At 50.7% G+C, this 17,379-nt stretch overlaps 1 pseudogene; it reads right to left on the bottom strand.

Moving 5' to 3' along the window:
* Positions 1-8,005: 8,005 nt before the first annotated feature.
* LOC125541515 (AAA-ATPase At3g50940 pseudogene) lies at positions 8,006-9,766 on the bottom strand (annotated as a pseudogene).
* Positions 9,767-17,379: the final 7,613 nt, after the last annotated feature.

The following is a 17,379-nucleotide window of genomic DNA, read 5'->3' as shown; positions in this document are numbered from 1 at the left end:
ACCAAAGTTTTCGTTTCTTAAAGTTTGGGGCTGCGATGCTTATGTGAAAAAGCTTCAACCTGATAAGCTCGAACCCAAATCGGAGAAATGTGTCTTCATAGGATATCCAAAGGAAACTATTGGATACACCTTCTATCACTGATCCGAAGGCAAGACTTTTGTTGCTAAATTTGGAAACTTTTTAGAGAAGGAGTTTCTCTCGAAAGAAGTGAGTGGGAGGAAAGTAGAACTTGATGAGGTAACTGTACCTACTCCCTTATTGGAAAGTAGTACATCACAGAAACCGGTTTCTATGACACCTACACCAATTAGTGAGGAAGCTAATGACGATGATCATGAAACTTCAGAACAAGTTTCTACTGAACCTCGTAGATCAACCAGAGTAAGATCCGCACCAGAGTGGGGTAATCCTGTTCTGGAAGTCATGCTACTAGATCATGATGAACCTACGAACTATGAAGAAGCGATGGTGAGCCCAGATTCCGCAAAATGGCTTGAAGCCATGAAATCTGAGATGGGATCCATGTATGAGAACAAAGTGTGGACTTTGGTTGACTTGCCCATTGATCGGCAAGCAATTGAGAATAAATGGATCTTCAAGAAGAAGGCCGACGCTGACGGTAATGTTACTGTCTACAAAGCTCGACTTGTCGCAAAAGGTTTTCGACAAGTTCAAGGGATTGACTATGATGAGACCTTCTCACTCGTAGCGATGCTTAAGTCTGTCCGAATCATGTTAGTAATTGCCGCATTTTATGATTATGAAATTTGGAAGATGGATGTCAAAACTGCATTCCTGAATGAATTTCTAAAAGAAGAGTTGTATATGATGCAGCCGGAAGGTTTTGTCGATCCAAAAAGGAGCTAACAAAGTGTGCAAGCTCCAGCGATCCATTTATGGACTGGTGCAAGCCTCTCGGAGTTGGAATAAACGCTTTGATAGTGTAATCAAAGCATTTGGGTTTGTACAGACTTTTGGAGAAGCCTGTATTTACAAGAAAGTGAGTGGGAGCTCTGTAGCATTTCTGATATTATATGTGGATGACATATTACTAATCGGAAATGATATAGAATTTCTGGATAGCATAAAGGGATACTTGAATAAGAGTTTTTCAATGAAAGACCTCGGTGAAGCTGCTTACATATTGGGCATTAAGATCTATAGAGATAGATCAAGACGCTTAATTGGACTTTCACAAAGCACATACCTTGACAAAGTTTTGAAGAAGTTCAAAATGGATCAAGCAAAGAAAGGATTCTTGCCTGTGTTACAAGGTGTGAAATTGAGTAAGACTCAATGCCCGACCACTGCAGAAGATAGAGAGAAAATGAAAGATGTTCCCTATGCTTCAGCCATAGGCTCTATCATGTATGCAATGCTGTGTACCAGACCTGATCTATGTCTTGCTATAAGTCTAGCAGGGAGGTACCAAAGTAATCCAGGAGTGAATCACTGGACAGCGGTCAAGAACATCCTGAAATACCTGAAAAGGACTAAGGATATGTTTCTCGTATATGGAGGTGACAAAGAGCTCATCGTAAATGGTTACGTTGATGCAAGCTTTGACACTGATCCGGATGATTCTAAATCGCAAACCGGATACGTGTTTACATTAAACGGTGGAGCTATCAGTTGGTGCAGTTCTAAACAAAGCGTTGTGGCGGGATCTACATGTGAAGCGGAGTACATAGCTGCTTCGGAAGCAGCAAACGAAGGAGTCTGGATGAAGGAGTTCATATCTGATCTAGGTGTCATACCTAGTGCATCGGGTCCAATGAAAATCTTTTGTGACAATACTGGTGCAATTGCCTTGGCAAAGGAATCCAGATTTCACAAGAGAACCAAACACATCAAGAGATGCTTCAATTCCATCCGGGATCTAGTCCAGGTGGGAGACATAGAGATTTGCAAAATACATACGGATCTGAATGTAGCAGACCCGTTGACTAAGCCTCTTCCACGAGCAAAACATGATCAGCACCAAAGCTCCATGGGTGTTAGAATCATTACTATGTAATCTAGATTATTGACTCTAGTGCAAGTGGGATACTGAAGGAAATATGCCCTAGAGGCAATAATAAAGTTATTATTTATTTCCTTATATCATGATAAATGTTTATTATTCATGCTAGAATTGTATTATCCGGAAACATAATACTTGTGTGAATACATAGACAAACTAAATGTCACTAGTGTGCCTCTACTTGACTAGCTCGTTAATCGAAGATGGTTATGTTTCCTAACCATAGACATGTGTTGTCATTTGATTAACGGGATCACATCATTAGGAGAATGATGTGATTGACATGACCCATTCCATTAGCTTAGCACTCGATCGTTTAGTATGTTGCTATTGCTTTCTTCATGACTTATACATGTTCCTATGACTATGAGATTATGCGACTCCCGTTTGCCGGAGGAACACTTTGTGTGCTACCAAATGTCACAACGTAACTGGGTGATTATAAAGGAGCTCTACATGTGTCTCCAAAGGTACATGTTGGGTTGACGTATTTCGAGATTAGGATTTGTCAATCCGATTGTCGGATAGGTATCTCTGGGCCCTCTCGGTAATGCACATCACATAAGCCTTGCAAGCATTGCAACTAATGAGTTAGTTTGCGAGATGATGTATTACGAAACGAGTAAAGAGACTTGCCGGTAATGAGATTGAACTAGGTATTGAGATACCGACGATCGAATCTCGGGCAAGTAACATACCGATGACAAAGGGAACAACATATGTTGTTATGCGGTCTGACCGATAAAGATCTTCGTAGAATATGTAGGAGCCAATATGAGCATCCGGGTTCCGCTATTGGTTATTGACCGGAGACGTGTCTCGGTCATGTCTACATTGTTCTCGAACCCGTAGGGTCCGCACGCTTAACGTTACGATGACATTTTCATTATCAGTTTATATATTTTGATGTACCGAAGTTTGTTCGGAGTCCTGGATGTGATCACGGACATGACGAGGAGTCTCGAAATGGTCGAGACATAAAGATTGATATATTGGAAGCCTATGTTTGGACATCGGAAGTGTTCCGGGTGAAATCGGCATTTTACCGGAGTACCGGGAGGTTACCGGAACCCCCCGGTAATCTAATGGGACTTAATGGGCCTAGTGGAGGAAGAGGAGAGGAGGCCTAGGGGCTGCCGCGCGCCCCTCCCCCCAAGTCCGAATTGGACAAGGAGGGGGCGGCGCCCCCTTTCCTTTCTTCCCTCTCCTCCTTTCCCCCAAGTCCTAATCCAACTAGGGAAAGGGGGGGAGTCCTACTCCCGGTAGGAGTAGGACTCCTCCGGCGCGCCTCCTCCTAGGGCCGGCCGCACCCCCCTTGCTCCTTTATATGCGGGGGCAGGGGGCCACCTCTAGACACACAAGTTGATCTTCAAGATCGTTCTCTTAGCCGTGTGCGGTGCCCCCCTCCACCATAGTCCTCGATAATATTGTAGTGGTGCTTAGGCGAAGCCCTGCGACAGTAGAACATCAAGATCGTCACCACGCCGTCGTGCTGACGGAACTCTTGCCCGACACTTTGCTGGATCGGAGTTCGGGGATCGTCATCGAGCTGAACGTGTGCTAGAACTCGGAGGTGCCGTAGTTTCGGTGCTTGATCGGTCGGGCCGTGAAGACGTACGACTACATCAACCGCGTTGTCATAACACTTCCGTTGTCGGTCTACAAGGGTATGTAGACAACACTCTCCCCTCTCGTTGCTATGCATCACCATGATCTTGCGTGTGCGTAGGATTTTTTTTGAAATTACTACGTTCCCCAACAGCCTTCACTGCGCCGCCCGTGAGGCATCAACGGAGGCTGACCGGCACGACAGCGCACGTAGCGCACAGCTTTGGCATTGATTTTCTACGGGAAACGAGGCGATGAGGACAACGAAGCGGCGAGAAGAGAGTCGAGTCGCTGACGTGGCTGGCCCACGGCTCTTCGCGCCAAAAAAGATTCGCCCGGTGCCACCGAGCGACCCCCAGCGCGCCGGGTTCGGGTTGGGTCCGCCGGTGCCAATTTCGGCCCGAGCCGGCGAAAACTGAGCCCTTGGGAACGCGACTGGGCCGATTTTTGGGCCCCGGCGGCCGAAAAATCGCCTGGGGGGCCTTCTTGGGGGCGCAGCTGGAGATGCTCTTAGGGACCAGACCAATTCCCACTGGCAACAAAACCACAGCGAGATACTCCCTCCGGTCCTTTTTACTCTGCATATTAGAATTCTCTGAAGTCAAACTTCACAAAGTTTGACCGTATTTATATGAAAAAATATCAACATCTGCCATGCTAAAGTATTATAATATGAAATTTTAAGTCATGACACATCTAGTGGTATTGATTTCAGATTATGAATGTTGCCACTTTTTTCTACAAAATTGGTCAAACTTTACGAGGCTTGACTTTAATCAAATCTTATATGCGAACTAAAAAGGACCGGAGGGAGTAGCATAAAGAGCCATCGGAAGCGTCCTTTTTATTTAGGAGAGAAAGATTAGACGGCTGGACTTCTTTTGTTTTTAAAGAACTGAGACGATTAGGCTTTCGTGGGCAGTTTACGACAGGAAAGGGATTATAACTTCAACTGTTGTATGTGATTCCTTTAATTCTCATGACTCCTATGTTTCTGACAATAAGGTTGAGACTGTTATTCACATATCCACTGCTTGCAATTATGATTCACTATTTTATTTACGCGTGTACCAATTGTGGCAAAAATTTGCATTAACCATTGCAATTATATGCTTCTTTGTACAAACACTTCCTTTAACCATGTGTGCTTCAACCACTATGAGCATAGCTTCTTCAAGTAAAATTTTATTCTACTAACAATTTTCTTATCATAATACATTTCAATGCAAGTGTGTGCTTCCTTGTTTCAGAATATCTTCTACTTATAGGTATTTTGTCGCTCGAGTTTTTTCTCGAATACGCACGAGTGTGCGTATCATTCATTAAAGAGTGGATGGGAAAGACTCCCAAGCATCCACACGGGCTACAATATTTACATGGCACACGCCCGAACTCCGCCAGTACACTAGGGCGTACTACTCACGCGCCGTCTGCCTACTACCGTGCTCCTCAAAACCTTTAGTGTCCTCCTTGAACAGTCCAGCCTTGGCCCAAAGCTTCCCTTCGTCCTGGAGCCGCTCCTTGACTCGTGGCAGAGATAAAGATGCCCCGTTGAACACGATGTCATTTCGATGCTTCCAAATTATCCATAAGGCCAGGATGCATTTAGCCCTGAAAGATCTGCGATGTGCCGGACGTTGGTCCTGCCTCAAGCACCAGGCGCTCAAAGATTCATCCTGGAGTGGCTCTATGTCATGCACCCCTGTCCTCAAGCCCATCTCGTGCCAGACCTGCCTCGCAAACACGCAGTCAAGAAGCAGATGTTGTAGTGATTCCCCGTGCTGGTCACAGAAGGGGCATGAGCTCTGATGTGGTAACCCTCGCTTGGCTAGCCGGTCGGATGTCCAACATCTATTTTGAATCGCGAGCCAAAGAAAGAAACGAGTGTGAAGTGGCGCGTTTGATTTCCATGTGAACTCCGCCGTTGGTGACCTTTGCAGGCCCATGAAATTTGCCGCGTATGCAGAGCGCGCGGAGAAGATCCCGTTCTGCTCCCATGACCAAATAGTTCTATCCTCCTCCCCTTCCACTAGTTGCATGCCCGCCACCCTTTTCCACAGAGCCAGGAATTGTGCCATCTCATTTGTAGTGAGGTTAGGTCCAATGTCTCTTGCCCATTCCCCACCTATGAGCACGCCCTCCACTGTCCGTGAGGCTCTCGTCCGCCTTCGAACTCTATTGTAGATGGCAGGAGCTAGCTCGCCAACTCGGTAGCCTGAAAGCCACCGGTCTTCCCAGAAAAGGGCGCTACGGCCATTTCCTATGATCGTCCGAGAAGCCGCGTTGTATAATTCGCGAGAAGCAGCAGGGATGTCGATGTTGAACTCAGCCCAGGGTCTCTCATTGTCCGTTTTCTGTAGCCATGGCCATCGGGCTTGTAAGGCCTTGTTCAACCAGCTCAGGTCGGGGATCCCAAGCCCACCTGCCCACTTGGGCTTGCATACACTATCCCACGCCACGGCACAGTGCCCTCCTGTCGCCTCTTTCTTCCCGCACTAGAGGAACCCACGGCAGATTTTTGACAGGGCCTTGATGATCTTCACCGGAATGCTCAAGGCCAGCATGGAGTGGATTGGTATTGCGCAGAGGACCGATAGGATCAGAGTTAGGCGACCACTCTTCGGAAGCATTGCCGCCTTCCAATGCGGCAGGCAGTCATGAAGTTTATCCACTAGGCATTGGAGCTGCGCTGCTGATTGTTTGCGTAGGGTGAGCGGCAGCCCCAGGTAGGTGCAGGGGAAGGAGCTGTTCGAGCACCCAAGGATTGAACAGACGAGCAATACCTCCTGTTGGGAGCAGTGGATGGGTAGTTATGCTTCATGTTTCTACACAATGCCAACGATGCTATGTTGATGCTGAGTATGATGTGAATGGGGTTTGACATTGTTATGTGTCCATGACTACCGTGTTTCACAAAAGGAGCATGCGACACGTGTACTACTTATTGATTGATTAGCCCATTTAGCATCGCTGCTATGTCGGTTGGGCGGAAGTCAAAATAGTGTCATTATAATAATGTGTCATTCTTTGTTAAAAGAGCTGTAAAATGTTCGTTATACCAAGTGAATTTTTTTTAAATCCTTCGTGCTTCCTGTCCTTCCATACGTGCTTGTTTTGCTAGTGCTTCCTCTGTAAACTAATATAAGAGCATTTAGATCACTACTTTAGTATTCTAAACGCTCTTATATTAATTTACGGAGGGAGTACTAAATTGACAACTGTGTTTTTCCTGTCGTCGAGAGTTTGTTCACAATCAAAAACGATGCTTCCATGCATCAAGTATAATGCTTTTGTGCTATATAAAATCATGTTGCCATCTACAAAACACATCTTACCTATTCTTCTGAATTATATGTATCTGCGATATTAATTTTCTACAAAACACATCTTACCTATTCTTCTGAATTATATATAAAATGTTCATTATACCAAGTGGATTTTTTTTAAATCCTTCATGCTTCTTGTCCTTCCACACGTGCTTTTTTTGCTAGTACTAAATTGACAACTGTGTTTTTCCTATCTTAGAGAGTTTGTTCACAATCGAAAACGATGCTTCCATGCATCAAGTATAATGCTTTTGTGCTATAAAATCATGTTGCCATCTACAAAACACATCTTACCTATTCTTTTGAATTATACGTATCTGCAATATTAAATTTTGGTTTCGATGTGCAAAAGCAAACCATTTCTATCGAAAACATTCCTATAATGAATTATACCGAATTGTGATCAATCAAATATTGCTAAGTCCTGGTATTTATTATCGCTTGGAATTACTAAATCATAAGGGAATTTCTATCTACACCGGGACTATAATATCAAATTGGGGACGGAGATCGTAATTAGTGAGAAATAATAGTACTTTCCCAAAATGATTTCCATAAAAAAGGGATTCACGCCATTCCCAAATAATTATGCCGTCCATCTAGAAGAATGCTTCCTTATGAAAGAATGCTTCCTTATGAAATCCTTATGAAATCCAGTTTTGCCATTGGTAAGGAAACAAATCTAGAAAATATCATAATTAATTGTTGTATATAATTGGGAGAAATAATCCCACTTTCGACTATTTTAGGGAACATATCGCAATTTCCGGGGCTTGGCGATTAGGAAGCAAAAACAAAAATAATAAAAGGAAGCAGCTAATATTACAGAAGCAGTTACCATGAAGCAATCAACTGAAGAAGGAAACTAAACAACCAGCGGGGCTTTAGTAGCAGACCAGGGCACATAGATAAACCCAAGAAAGAAAGCTAAAAGACAACTTCACACGGATTTTCGCTCAAGATTTGATGAGTGTAGCAATGATTTGGACCTAGCAAAACTATAAAGAAAGTTTTTTTTTTGCGGGGAACTATAAAGAAAGTTAAAGCTCAACAATTGTTTGTATAAAGAAGAAAATGTCAGATCACTGTAAAAATTCAGAATATCAGTAATAAATAATTTCATGGCTGCGTGTGTCAGCAGAGGGAGCTCGAATGAAGAAACAAGATAAAAGAAATGGCTGCTACATCTTCATCGAAGCAAGATAAAAGTTGAAGTTCTGCGTTCGCCACGAAAGGGGGTCCGAATACTGAAGAAACATTGCAAAATACCGTCTCTGCTATCCTGCTATGCGGCCGTTCTTCTCATTTACCTCATTTGTTTTGCATCTTCTTTGTTGGAGGAATTCGATAAGCACCCGTAGCGCAACGTCGACGTCCTCACTCCGCAGCAGCATCTCGGACACCTCCGCCGGTGTCACCTCCACCACGGAAAGCAGTTCCCGAATCTCCGGGAACAGCGCGTGGTCCTCGACCAGGTGGTAGTTCCGGGCCAGCGTCCTGAACGCCTCCCAGCCACAGTGGCCCATGTAGACGTGCATGTCCATGCGGCCCGGCCGTAGCAGCGCCCGGTCGAGGCGGTCCTTGTAGTTGGTGGTGAAGACGATGACGCGCTCCTCGCCGCATGTGGACCACAGGCCGTCGATGAAGTTGAGCAGCCTGACAGCGTTATCTTGCGCTCGCGCTCCGGGGGGTATCCTCGTGCTCGGGCGTCGTCGTACTCGTCGTCGTCGTCGTCGTCGTCTGTGTAGGTCGTCGCATGGGATACCTTGCGGTCTTCCCTGGACATGGTGTCAAAGCTGCAGTCAATGTCCTCGATGACGAGGATGGACTTGTTGGACATGTCGATGAGCAGCCGCTGCAGGCACGAGTTATCGTACACCCCCGAGAGGTCAAGGTCGTAGAGGTTGAACCGGAGGTAGTTGGCCATGGCGGCGACCAGGCTGGACTTGCCGGTTCCAGGTGGGCCGTAGAGAAGGTAGCCGCGCTTCCATGCCTTGCCGATCCGCCGGTAGTAGTCCTTCCGCTTCAGGAAGCGGTCGAGGTCGTCAATCACGGCCTGCTTGACGGACGGGTCCATGGCGAGCGTGTCGAACGTGGCCGGGTGGTGGTGGTTGATGCCTTTCCAACTCGAGCCCTGGTTGAGGAAGATCTTGAGCGCGCGGTCTCGCAACCGCAGCTCCTCCGCCGTGGAGGTAATGAAGGGCACGTACTTGTGGAGCGCGGTCTCCGTGTGCTCCGCGTCAAAGCTGAGCTCCAGGCATTCCTTGCCCCTATTGTTGCCGTCGTTGCCGCCGCTCTCGATGGACGTCCACCGGAACTCCACGCCTTGGAAGGTATCGGTGGTGGAGCTCCCGTTCTCCATGCTCAGGAGCGTGGTGCAGCTGCCGCTCCCGTCGGGCTCCCTCTTGCGGGTGCGCGCGAGGCAGAGCCGGCTCATGGACTGCGGGTTGATCTTGGTGGCCAGGTACGTGAGCGCCGCGTCGAACAGGTCGTCCTCGTTGTACCCGCCGCCGAGCACGCGCCGGATGACGATGGTGTGGCGCTCCTTGTCGGGGGCGCTGACGCGGGAGCGCACGAACGCGGCGCCCCAGCGCACCGCGGCGCGCAGCTCGTCGGGGAGGAGCTCCCGCGCCATGCCGCGCGCCAGCATGGCGTACGCGCTCACCGAGGCCGCAGTGGCAAGCGCCTTCTTGTACGCATTCACCACCGCTGCGCCCTCCGGCGACGACGCCATGCTTGTCTTTGGCAAGAAATCCATGGCTAACAAGGACTAATAATATATAGACAAATAAATCTTTTCCTGTTTCGTGTTCCGTCGCGTTGTGTTGCCAGCGTCCCTCCTCCTGTATTTATATCGGATCCAGCTTTAACAGGTTCTACGCGGATACGACCTCTAAAATCTTTCCAAACATGATTCTAAAAAAAAAAACTTTCCAAACTGAACACGAGCACGACACGGAAACAGCTCCTCCAAGAACTCAATTTTCCAGTATAGCCATGGATTATAGCAAGATTTAAGGAACCGACTTATTGATTTTTGCAACAGCAACAAAAAAGAACCGACTTGTTCTGTTTTTTTTTCTCTGCGATGAAACGAACCGACTTCAAATCTAACACAGTCCAGCTGGACGGTTCACGAAGCACGCAACCGAGGACTTTACACAATTCAGGAAGCTCTTACCCTAAAAACAAATCAGGAAGCTCTTGATCGGAGGTCGGAGCAATAGGAATAGTCTGTTTTTCTTTTCCTGTTGCGAATATAGGAATTGTCTGTTCAAGCTGGTGCTCAATTGTTTTTTCATATAAACACAGTAGTAGTAATCTCGTATGTACAATGCACCTTAATATTATTTTTGAACACAATACAAACGCAAATGCGCATATACTCACCCCTATGAACGCACACACGCACACCCTAGCCCTATGACAACATATTAATTGCATCACACACTAATACATACAGTATTTGAGAAGGATTTTCTTATCAAAGATTAGACAATATTGATATGCAATGCAATGCATGCTAATATTAGGCAATATATTAATTATGTTACATATTGATCTCATATGTGCAATACATTTTAGTATTAGGCAATAAATTAATTGCATTACACATAGTCTTTGAGAAGGATTTTTCGCCCCAACTTCCCATAAATATCGCCATAATGCCGCAATCCGTGCTGCCCGCCGCCATGCTGCCTCGTGCCCGCGCTGTGCCGGCGACCACCGCACCGTCCCTTCCCGACGACTATCGCACCCCCGTCTTCATGTGTGTCACTGACTGGTGGTGACCGTGTCCTGGACTAGGGGTTGCTAAGCACGTCGGCCAATCATTCATGGGCTGGGCCGAGGACCTCCACACAACCGAAGAATGGGGCATGTTTGCCATGACCCACGACTTACTCAAGATGGAATCCTTCGAAGACTTGGCGCATACTTCAAGGCATGTTTGAATCATCGACATATTTATCCCTAGATGTAACCGACCTACATGTAACCCTAGGTACCCCGGATGTCTATATAAGCCGAGGGGTTTAGTCCCTAGGGTTAAGTTAGAGACACATATACACATACGATCTCGAGGTAGATCATGTACTTTATACCCCATCCACAATCAATATAAAAGAAGAATGACGTAGGGTTTTACCTCTTCGAGAGGGCCTGAACCTGGGTAAAACATCATGTTCCTCTTTGTCTTGTTACCGTCAAGCTAAGATCACCAACTCGGGACCCCCTCCCAAGACGCGTCAGATTCAACTCCGACGGGCGGGTCTTAGGAAATCATCTATTTTTTGTTTAATAAAATGGATTTAGGGGACGAAGTTTAGAAGAACTGACAAAAGATGCTCTCGGACAACTTCCTGTGAAGTTTACGGTCCTCCTGTAAAACCATTTTTACGAGCAGTTTTTTAAGGGAGATGTTGGATTGCTCTTAGAAGAATTAGAACTTTCGCTTTTATAAGTAGTAGAGATAGAGATAAAATAATTTGCCCACATACACACACGAGATGCCGGATGTCCGATCGTTCACGAGATGCCGGATGTCCGGGCCACGGGCCGGATGTCCGGCCTGGCGTTGGCCTTCATTGTTGTACTTGTGGTGCCAGATTTCCGGGGAAGGCCGGATATCAGGGCGTTGTTGAGGCGCCGGATGTCCAGCCGCTGATGCTTTTGGCCGTCTGTCGGTGCAGCTCCTTGATACATCCATTTTGCATCATGCTTTTATATCGATATTTATCGCATTATGGGCTGTTATTACACATTATGTCATAATACGTATGCCTATTCTCTCTTATTTTATAAGGTTTACATGAAGAGGGAGAATGCCAGTAGCTGGAATTCTGGGCTGGAAAAGGAGCAAATATTAGAGACCTATTCTGCACAACTCCAAAAGTCCTGAAACTTCACGGGAGCATGTTTCAGAATATATAAAAAATATCGGGCGAAAGAATTACCAGAGGGGGGCCACCCACCATCCATGAGGGTGGGGGCGCCCTACACCCCTGGGCGCGCCCCCCAGCCTCGTGGGACCCCTGGCAGCCCTCTGATGCCCATCTTTGGCTATATGGAGTCTTTCGTCCAGGAAAAAAATCATAAGCTGGCTCACGGGACGAAACTCCGCCGCCACGAGGTGGAACCTTGGCGGAACCAATCTAGGGCTCCGGCGGAGCTGCTCTGCCGGGGAAACTTCCCTCCGGAAGGGGGAAATCATCACCATCGTCATCATCATCGATCCTCTCACCGGGAGGGGGTCAATCTCCATCAACATCTTCACCAGCACCATCTCATCTCAAACCCTAGTTCATCTCTTGTATCCAATCTTTGTCCCAAAGCCTCAGATTGGTACCTGTGGGTTGCTAGTAGTGTTGATTACTCCTTGTAGTTGATGCTAGTTGGTTTACTTGGTGGAAGATCATATATTCAGATCCTTTATGCATATTAATACCCCTCTTATTATGAACATGAATATGATTTGTGAATAGTTACGTTTGTTCCTGTCGGGTTTGGGGTTCCGGCAGACCCTTGAGGTTCGAACACTGGGGTGCGCGCGGAGATCTCTCCCCTACCAATCTGCGCCTAATCCTCTCGTGCGAACTAAGATGAAAATGATGAACAACACAAGAGACACGAGGTTTATACTGGTTCGGGCCACCGTTGTGGTGTAATACCCTACTCCAGTGTGTGGTGTGGTGGATTGCCTCTGCGGCTGATGATGGACAGTACAAGGGAAGAACAGCCTCGCGAGAGGTGTTCTTGAGTTGGTGCGATGAACTGCTAGGGTGAGTTCATCGCCTCTCTCTCTCTCTGCTAGGGTTTTACCATATCTCTCGATGTTCTTGGGGTGTCTAGATGTCTCTGGGGATCTCTAGATGTCTAGATGTCTAGCTGTCTAGATGTCTCTGGGGATCTCTAGATGTCTAGATGATGTCTACTCTGTGGTGGCTAGCTCTATTTATAGAGGCCCTGGGCCTCTCCCCAAATAATGAGCGGGAAGGGCGCCAACAATTGGCCATTTCGAAAGGGGACATCTAATACAAGTTATCCCGACCAAAGGTGGTCTTCGGCTGCCAAAAGCACTGGCGATGACGCCATCTTGGGCTCCACGGTAACCTCCGTCCTGCCGTCCGGCTGGTATTGGTCTCGTTGCACCGAAATGGTAACCTTTGCCTGATGCCTTGGCCTGTGCTTGCCCCCTTTGCACCAAATGGGAAACAAGGGCACTACGCTGGCCGGCGCCCGCCTGGCGCCCGCCTGGTCTCGATCGTCATGGCTTGCATCACGGGTTCCTCGCGAGGTACCCCTGCCTTGATCTCTCCGCCTCCTCGCGAGCCTGCCTGATGAGGCTGCCTTTGAGGAAGCTTCCTGTCGTCCGTCCCACGAGGCTTGGCCCCTCGCTAGGGTCTTTGAGCTTCAGCTGATGAAGATGGGCCGCGCTGGGCCCCCGCTTGAGCCGCGCCGCAGGCCGCAGGCAGGCAAGTCTGGGGACCCCCGTTCCTAGAACGCCGACAGTAGCCCCCGGGCCCAAGGCGCGCGCGGGCTTGGCTTAGCAGAGAAGCGAAGGGGCAAGCGCGAAGCGCCACGGGCCCTAACAGCCTGCGGCCTTGGGCGTCGCGTGGCGGTTGATTGGGCGTGGGCGTGGGCGCCTGCACTTCCCATGACGCCTCGGCAACTTCACGACTTGACAAGTCCCTGCATGCAAAGATATGGGTCATGATTACCTGAGGTCATGGTACTCGGCGGCTGGCCTTCCCCGGCTATAAGTACGGGGCCGCGCGAGCTTCGCCGGTTCACCCCTTTCCGTCACTCCTCCTCTTCTTCCTTATCCTTGCTTCCTCTTGCGCCAATGGCACCGATCCGCCGGTTTTCAGCTGAGGAGAAGGGAAAGGCCCCCAGAGAGGGTCCTGACCCCCTCCCGCCGAAGAAGCGGCCAATCCCTTGCCACCGGGACGAAGGCGCCTGGCAGGTGGTGTCGAGGCCGTGGTACGAGCGGCCGCCGCTTGGGTTTCCGCTGCCCTCGCACGCCCGCGTCGTAGGCCCTAGGGGGGAGGGCGCCGAGCAACACCGACAGCGTCGCCGCTGACGCCGGCGAGTCACAGTGGTGCGTGTCGTCCCCCCTGGAGTCCACGCGGAGCGCTCCTCTCGCGAGCTCGTGCTTCACGCCGCCATGCCTCCAACTTCATGGATCCGCCTTCCTCCCTCCTTCGCCTTCGAGATGCCGCCAAGCGGGGCCCTGGAGCTCTGGCTGCAGCACACCGACTGTGGCACCCCTGCAACCGGAGCGGAGGTCGCGGTCGTCGCTCCGGGCAAGGTCTTCATGACCCGGGGCTGGGGTGAGATTGCCCGGGTCTGTCGCGCGGACGGCGCCTTGGTGATCCATCTTGAATACGACGGCGCCTCCTTGATGTTCTTCAAGGTCTTTGATGCACAAGGACGCCGGCTGGAATGCTGCCCCAAGGGAAGCGGCAGTGGTGACGAACTGGCGAGGTCCAGCCCCGCCCGATGGTCCTCCTGCAGCTCCTCAGGCAGCAGCGAAGGGACTGCGGGCTTCAACGGCTCCCCCGAACTCCTCGCGACCCCGGAGACGAGTGACGACAGCTACGAGCCTCCGAGCTCGCGCCGCGCTCGGAGTGAGGCAGCTGCCTCGGGCTGCCGACTCCACTGCTCTGGATGGGGTTGGCGCCGGCGCTGGGCAGCCCACTGTTGATGATGGCGTCGCTTGGGGAGGTGCTAGCAAGTAGCGTTCCTTAGGGTTAGCACCTTTTGTTCCCTGCAAGGAATTAAAGCAACGCCCCGCGGGGGTATGTAAGGCGTCTGCCGTGCTTTCGTAATTACTATATCCTTAATATGAATTAGCGTGAGGTGTCTGTTCTGTTCCGGCTAAGCTCCCCCTTTCTATCCTCACGAGGACTTGGCGCTCTACGCTGACAGGTCCCAGTCCCCAGGCAAGCTTCAGCCGTCGCTGGTATGCCAGGTCGCGATGCCGTGGTCAAGGCCAGGAGGTGAGCGGCCCGAGGTCCGGTAAGAGCCCCCGAGTCGCGATGCTCGGGAGGTCCCCTTTAGCGCTCAAGCAATCCTTGCTGGGCGAGAAAGGAAGGTAGCGTCGCCGTGACAGAGTTGCACTGGGCGGGGATTTAGCGCTGCGTTGGTCTAGCTTTTGTGACGGCGCGACTTATCTTGTGTGTCTAACGTAGTTCCTCGGAGAGGCGCCTGGCCCGAGAGGCGGTGGTCGAGGCACTGCTGGGTTAGGCCCTCGCGAGCTTCCTCCCACTCCCCCGCACTTTCCTTAACGCTCTACGTCCTCAGGTCCAGGCCCTCGAGCGAGCTCAGCCGCCGCTGGTATGACAGGTCAAGATGCCGTGGGTCAAGGCCAGGGGGTGAGGGCTGGAGAGCCATTAGGAGCCCATGAGTCGCGATGCTCAGGTACCCCCTTTTAACGTGCAAGCGGTCCGTGCCGAAGAGAGGGAGAGAGAGCTCACGATGCCCCCAATGTTGCTCCTGGAGTAGGTCCTGCACACCAATCATGAGGAGAAACAAGGCCTGTCGTTATGGTCGCCGGCCAACCTATGGTCACTCCGAGGGAGCGGTCAGGGCACTGAGGGCCTGGTGAGGTGGTGCCGTGCGGGGTTACCGCGACCAGAGCTCGACCACTCAGGTTTATCAACGCTGTAGGGATGGACCCGTGCGCTCGCGCCATGCCAGAGCGAGCGGCTCTTCAAATAGGCGTCGATCGAGAAGGTGATTAGGTCAGGTATGTTAAGCACATAGGAGGAAATCCAATTTCAAGCAAGCACATGTAAAAGCAACCGCCGCTGGGTCGGGCCCGAGCGGCGTGGGGATGATGCAGCCCGAGGGCCGCCCCCAACAAGGTGAATAAAGAGCATAAACAAAATGGATACATGCCGCGGGGACGGACCCACACGGCCTGGGAATGGTGCAGCCCTGTGGGCGCTCCCAACTGAAAGTAGAACTTTGAAAGATGTCACCTGGTGCTGTTGAAGATGAAGTGATGCCGAGGAAGTGAGCGATGCGCGGTGAAGATGTCGGCCCTCATGAGCCCCCAGGCCCAGGGACCTCGGGAGGCTCTGGTGGCACGTGCAGGTCTTCGGGGACCATAGCCATCTCCGCCAGGACCGCGCGATGCCTGACCTCCTGAGCCTCCAGAATGCTCCTCAACAGGCGCTGATGTGTGGCGACCGCGCTCGGCAGGCCGAAGGGCATGCGAACATAGCTGTGGGGTGGTCCCACGCAGCGCCCTACGGCCGAAGGCCATAGACGCTCCTGGGACGCAGCTCGGTTGAGCCCTGATACGTCGAAGCAGACGAGCAGTCCTCCATCCTTGCTTGGATGTGGGGCCACGGCAGGCAAGCAGCGGCTGCCGTGCATGACTCTGGACTCTTGTAGCTCTTGGGTGCTCCTTGCGATGAACTCCTGAGGGTTTTGTCTCCTTTGACTTGTACCTTTCTGAGGGAAGCGTGCCTGGAAGCACCCCTCCAAGTGGTGCCCGAGCGCCTCCCTCGCGACCTTGGCAAGGTCGGTGGCTCTCCAAGAGAGAGCCCCCGAGCCCTGCCTAAGCAGGGCGCCGGGCGCGCCTTCCTATGCGCGAGAGGGCGGCGCTCCCTGATCGGGCGCGAATCCTGACGCAATACCTCCGAAGGTGCCTGCTTCCTTGTGGCTCTGGCCAGGTGAGGTCTTCTTCTTCTTTAGGGTCGCCTCGGGAGGCCTCCCACTCCTGCGATCTGGGTCTTCGATTGTTGCGGCTTGGAACGCACGCTCGAGCGAGCACACTGCGTCCCTTTCTTCACAGGGTACGGTGATGACTCCACTGTTTCCTGCCATCTTGAGGACATTGTAACCATGGTGAGTCACTGCCATAAACTTGGCTAGGGCTGAGTACCCGAGGATGGCATTATATGACAGGCGGATGTGAGCGACGTCAAAGTCGATGAGCTCGGTGCGGTAGTTGTTGCGTTGCCCGAAGGTGACCGGAAGGCGAACCTGCCCAATTGGAACAGTGGAACCATCGGTGACTCCTGAGAAAGGCTTGGTCGGCTGAAGCTGGTCGTATGGCACTTGGAGATTGTCAAACGTCTCGACGGACAGGACGTTGAGTCCTGCTCCGTCATCGATGAGGGTCCTGGTGACCTGCACGTTGCTGATGACTGGGGAGCAAAGCATCGGGAGGACTCCAGCCGTTGCCGCACACTTGAGCTGGTCTGCGGAACTGAATGTGATCACGCACGAAGACCACCTGAGAGGGCGCGTGGCCTCAAGCTTGGGAAGGACTGCATTCACCTCGCGAGCAAACTGCTTGAAGATGCGCTGTGAGGCTGGGGCCTGGGCGCCGCCCAGGATGCAAGCAATTGCACGCGGCTCTTGGAAGCCCCCAGCCCCATTGTCTTGGTGTTGGTCTTCGTTCCTCC

Source organism: Triticum urartu, chromosome 2A (genome assembly GCF_056163025.1).
Source record: "Triticum urartu cultivar PI428250 chromosome 2A, HENAU_Tu73, whole genome shotgun sequence".
NCBI classification, from domain to species: Eukaryota; Viridiplantae; Streptophyta; class Magnoliopsida; order Poales; family Poaceae; genus Triticum; species Triticum urartu.
Note: the sequence above shows the minus strand (reverse complement) of the source record. Positions and strands in the feature narration are given on the sequence as shown.